The following is a 6,000-nucleotide window of genomic DNA, read 5'->3' as shown; positions in this document are numbered from 1 at the left end:
TCAGCCATGATTACTACAAGTTTAGATAGCTGATAGACTAACTACAATCTAAAAATTGTTAGCTGACATGGCTAATTGAGTGACTGACAGTGACTGACATAACAATAATGATAATAATAATAGTTTGTTTTTATGAGTCGGGCCTGTTATGAGAAATAGTGTCTCCCGGCCTAATAGTGTCCCCCTCTGCGTCAACATGGGATTCCATGACTTCTAGCTTCTGTTGCTAGGGCTGTTGCTAGGGCTGTTGCTAGAAATTCTGACTGGATTACGTCATGAACCAAAGCGTCCGTTGCTATGCCGGTTGCTTGGTTACCACGTAGCGATCGCGAAGGAAGGAGGACAGTTGGAGTTCCATTTCACCTCAATTATTACCTCAGAATTGCTCTCCAAGGACGGTGACTATCTGCCGCTTCAGAGGACCGAAAAGACTGGAAAGAGATCACATATATTTGTTTTTAGATAAGAACATTTATTAAATCGGAATAAATTATTTAAGCTGTTTTTAGATTTGACGTTTACTGTACTTATCTACAATAGCCAGACAGTTTTATTTAGCTAACGTCAGCTAGCTAGCTACTGTAACTGTTATTGTAGCTTTCTGTTTGTATGTAGCTTGCACTTCAATGGCATCCCTCGAGGAGATTTTATTGTATCTTTCCAACCAGGCGAAGTACTATAAAGACACCACTGATCTCGACAAGAGACACCACATTCAGAGAAATTCACAATTCAGGATAACGTTAAGCAGTTCACTTCTATTAGATAACTGGTTGGATTTACCAATGAAAAAACATTTTTCAATGACCGAGATGCATGCTGGACATGTCAGAGTGAAGCACATGATTGCCAAAATCAACCTACTCTTCTTCTGATGGAGGTGGTGGACAGCTGGGTAAGTGAAAGAACCTTTTGTTTATCAATCACATTCTAGTATATCTGAAATGATTAGGATTTCAATGAATGTCATATCAGAGAGCGCACAACGTTTCAATGTGTCACTTTTTACTTAAAGGTCATTCATTACCTTGTCTAGCCTGCCAGAAGTCTGAGAGGGTGAAGACTGTGGTACCAGAGTCCAAAAGAGCCTGCCAGAAGTCTGAGAGGGTGAAGACTGTGGTACCAGAGTCCTAAAGAGCCAGCCAGAAGTCTGAGAGGGTGAAGACTGGCGCCAGAGTCCAAGTCCATCAAAGTTGTTTTCACCAGAGCACATGATCTGTAAGTGCAAATGATGCCCTGATAAGTTATGTAATGGTTGCTGTATTTGACCACAGCAGAGTTCAATATTATAGAATGTGTGTGTGTGTGTGTGTGTGTGTGTGTGTGTGTGTGTGTGTGTGTGTGTGTGTGTGTGTGTGTGTGTGTGTGTGTGTGTGTGTGTGTGTGTGTGTGTGTGTGTTTACAAATATGAACATCTGCATACTGTATGACACAGATACGGGTAAGAATGAAGTAATCTTGTATACACAATTATCTCATATACTGTGGTCTTTCAAATGTGTGATTGACTTTTAGTGTTGTTGTTTGTCTATTGCTATTTTTGTATAATGTCCTTTCAGATCACTGAAACCCCACCTGGTGTGGTGGACGTTGTCGAACCAGATCAGAACTCCTTTCAGGACCACCTTCCGACCACCTCCAGGACCACCTTCAGGACCACCTTCAGGACCACCTCCAGGACCACCTCCAGGACCACCTTCAGGACCACCTCCAGGACCACCTTCAGGACCACCTTCAGGACCACCTTCAGGCCACTTTCAGGACCACCTTCAGGACCACCTTCCGACCACCTCCAGGACCACCTTCAGGACCACCTTCAGGACCACCTCCAGGACCACCTTCAGGACCACCTCCAGGACCACCTTCAGGACCACCTTCAGACCACCTTCAGACCATTCAGGCCACCTTCAGGACCACCTTCAGGACCACCTTCAGGACCACCTCCAGGCCACTTTCAGGACCACCTTCAGGACCACCTTCAGGACCACCTTCAGACCACCTCCAGGACCACCTTCAGGACCACCTTCAGGACCACCTCCAGGACCACCTTCAGGACCACCTCCAGGACCACCTTCAGGACCACCTCCAGGACCACCTTCAGGACCACCTTCAGGACCACCTCCAGGACCACCTTCAGGACCACCTCCAGGACCACCTTCAGGACCACCTCCAGGACCACCTTCAGGACCACCTTCAGACCACCTTCAGGACCACCTTCAGGACCACCTTCAGGACCACCTTCAGGCCACTTTCAGGACCACCTTCAGGACCACCTTCCGACCACCTCCAGGACCACCTTCAGGACCACCTTCAGAACCACCTCCAGGACCACCTTCAGGACCACCTCCAGGACCACCTTCAGGACCACCTTCAGACCACCTTCAGACCATTCAGGCCACCTTCAGGACCACCTTCAGGACCACCTTCAGGACCACCTCCAGGCCACTTTCAGGACCACCTTCAGGACCACCTTCAGACCACCTCCAGGACCACCTTCAGGACCACCTTCAGGACCACCTCCAGGACCACCTTCAGGACCACCTCCAGGACCACCTTCAGGACCACCTTCAGGACCACCTCCAGGACCACCTTCAGGACCACCTCCAGGACCACCTTCAGGACCACCTCCAGGACCACCTTCAGACCACCTTCAGGACCACCTCCAGGACCACCTTCAGGACCACCTTCAGGACCACCTCCAGGCCACTTTCAGGACCACCTTCAGGACCACCTTCAGACCACCTTCAGGCCATTCAGGACCACCTCCAGGACCACCTTCAGGACCACCTTCAGGACCACCTCCAGGCCACTTTCAGGACCACCTTCAGGACCACCTTCAGACCACCTTCAGGCCATTCAGGACCACCTTCAGGACCACCTTCAGACCACCTTCAGGCCATTCAGGACCACCTTCAGGACCACCTTCAGGACCACCTTCAGGACCACCTTCAGGCCATTCAGGCCACCTTCAGGCACGGACTGAGAAGGACGGGGAGGTTTCTGACCAGGTAAAAATGATGTGAGACTGAACATGGACGAGGTGCAGGAGAAACAGGAGAGCTACCTGAGGAGAATCAAGAAGGGGACCAAGTGCTACGACACCTGGGCCAATGACTTGGTTTGGAAGAAGGTCGAAAGGAAGGCGAGACCTGGGAAACCTCGCTGCTCTTTCGCTCCTAGCTGGGGTCACCATCTGTTAAGGTAAATATAAAACATCTCTGATAATAACTATTTGCAAAATGAGCTCACATCAAACCACATCCATCATAACATCAACCTCGACCACAAAAACCAACCAGAGCCTCAACCACACATCAAACTTAAACTGAACCACAACCATCAAAAACTCAAACAACCCAAACATAACCAAACTCAACCTCAACCACACTGCTCTCTGGTGACTGTTACCATGTAACTAGATCAGGGTTCGGCAACGGGCGTCCAAAACCGGCCCACAAGTGATTTATTTTGCCCCCCCCCCCCCCCCCCAAAGTTTTTAGTAAAATTATTGACTTTTGTTTTTGGTACAGAAAATAAGGACTTCTGCGAAAACTGAAATTTGTTCCCATGAATAAAAATAAAAGTTTGGGATTGTGTCTCACTGTAATCAAGGTATGAAATCAGCATGTTGTTTTAAAATGCAAGGTCTTCGTGGACTTACTTGTGGTCAATTTGCCGGGTTCACAATTATTATAACTATGTTCTGTCCTCACATCCCTCCGCTCAGACAAAAAACCTTCCCGCTGCTGAGTTGCCTACCCGTGCACTAGATGGTGCTGTTTACCTATAACAGGGACTCTTATGACTTCTTCTTGAGAAATGAGTGAATCGGTTAGCAGCTGATGTTGTTCTTTAATAACACAGACCCCAAAGCAAATAGCTAGCTTTAAGCACCAACTGTCAGAGCAGCTCACAGATTACTGCACCTGTACATAGCCCACCTATAATTTAGCCCAAACAACTACCTCTTTCCCAACTGTATTTATTTTATTTATTTATTTTGCTCCTTTGCACCCCATTATTTTTATTTCTACTTTGCACATTCTTCCACTGCAAATCTACCATTCCAGTGTTTTACTTGCTATATTGTATTTACTTCGCCACCATGGCCTTTTTGCCTTTACCTCCCTTATCTCACCTCATTTGCTCACATTGTATATAGACTTGTTTGTACTGTATTATTGACTGTATGTTTGTTTTACTCCATGTGTAACTCTGTGTCGTTGTATGTGTCGAACTGCTTTGCTTTATCTTGGCCAGGTCGCAATTGTAAATGAGAACTTGTTCTCAACTTGCCTACCTGGTTAAATAAAGGTGTTCTCAACTGGCCTACCTGGTTAAATAAAGGTGTTCTCAACTGGCCTACCTGGTTAAATAAAGGTGTTCTCAACTAGCCTACCTGGTTAAATAAAGGTGTTCTCAACTGGCCTACCTGGTTAAATAAAGGTGTTCTCAACTAGCCTACCTGGTTAAATAAAGGTGAAATAAAATACATATAAATAAATCAGGGGGAGGAAAATAGGTTTATTTGAAGAGGACAAATCATACAGGGAGGTAGATGATCATTCTTCCCTGTCCTCAGTGGTTCTCTCCTGTGATTCTCTGCACAGAACAAAGGGACAGGATGTAGTTTTATAACCCAGCCTTAACCTGTGGTTGACCAATTAGAATTCCTTGCAGTGAAACTGGGCCAATGGCCAAATAACAAGTAACCTATTTCAGGCTCACTGTATAGACAAATTCCTCCCATGTCTCTGACCCATTGATCAATAATTCCCTATAACAGAAAAAAACACTATTTACATTGATCGTTAGTCCTATCGACTTCTCGTACTCTGTCTCTGTGTTGTGTATTTATGTTCCAAATGTTCTTCAGAAACCAAAACATGATTACTTTTTGGTTGGTGGCAAAATAATGTTGGTTGTACAACTCAGTTTGTCAGTTAAAATGTCTCGTTGTATTGTACCGTTCCATATGTCTCTCTCTATTTAAAATGTCTCTTGTATTGTACCGTTCCATATGACTCTCTCTATTTAAAATGTCTCTTGTATTGTACCGTTCCATATGACTCTCTCTATTTAAAATGTCTCGTTGTATTGTACCGTTCCATATGTCTCTCTCTATTTAAAATGTCTCTTGTATTGTACCGTTCCATATGTCTCTCTCTATTTAAAATGTCTCTTGTATTGTACCGTTCCATATGTCTCTCTCTATTTAAAATGTCTCTTGTATTGTACCGTTCCATATGTCTCTCTCTATTTAAAATCTCTCTTGTGTTGTACCGTTCCATATGACTCTCTCTATTTAAAATGTCTCGTTGTATTGTACCGTTCCATATGTCTCTCTCTATTTAAAATGTCTCTTGTATTGTACCGTTCCATATGTCTCTCTCTATTTAAAATGTCTCTTGTATTGTACCGTTCCATATGTCTCTCTCTATTTAAAATGTCTCTTGTATTGTACCGTTCCATATGTCTCTCTCTATTTAAAATCTCTCTTGTGTTGTACCGTTCCATATGACTCTCTCTATTTAAAATGTCTCGTTGTATTGTACCGTTATGTCTCTCTCTATTTAAAATGTCTCTTGTATTGTACCGTTCCATATGACTCTCTCTATTTAAAATGTCTCTTGTATTGTACCGTTCCATATGACTCTCTCTATTTAAAATGTCTCTTTAAAATGTCTCTAAAATGTCTCAAGTCCCCAAAACTCACTCAGGAGACAAGCACACACAGACACCAAGTCCCTAAAACTCACTCAGGAGACATGCACACACAGACACCAAGTCCCCAAAACTCACTCAGGAGACAAGCACACACAGACACACACAAACACCAAGTCCCCTAAACTCACTCAGGAGACAAGCACACACAGACACCAAGTCCCCTAAACTCACTCAGGAGACAAGCACACATAGACACAATTCAAGCTTCAGCAAAAGGCAACAGAAAACACACCTGTTTTAACAGTGACATCATAATGAGTAAATTGGACACCC

The 6,000-nt window shown here is 44.5% G+C and overlaps 1 protein-coding gene across 1 annotated transcript in view; it reads left to right on the top strand.

Annotated features, from left to right (window-relative positions):
• The first annotated feature begins 3,137 nt into the window (after positions 1-3,137).
• The window catches only part of LOC110531298 (CD9 antigen), a 52,680-nt gene continuing 49,817 nt past the window's right edge, over positions 3,138-6,000 (top strand). The window contains exon 1 of the mRNA XM_036989112.2: positions 3,138-3,201. The gene's annotated coding sequence lies outside the window, so the exon portion shown is untranslated. The remainder of the gene's footprint in view (positions 3,202-6,000) is intronic.

The sequence above is a fragment of the Oncorhynchus mykiss genome, chromosome 9, assembly GCF_057628025.1.
Source record: "Oncorhynchus mykiss isolate SJ-2025 chromosome 9, ASM5762802v1, whole genome shotgun sequence".
NCBI classification, from domain to species: domain Eukaryota; kingdom Metazoa; phylum Chordata; class Actinopteri; order Salmoniformes; family Salmonidae; genus Oncorhynchus; species Oncorhynchus mykiss.
This window is presented reverse-complemented; position numbering and strand designations above follow the sequence as displayed.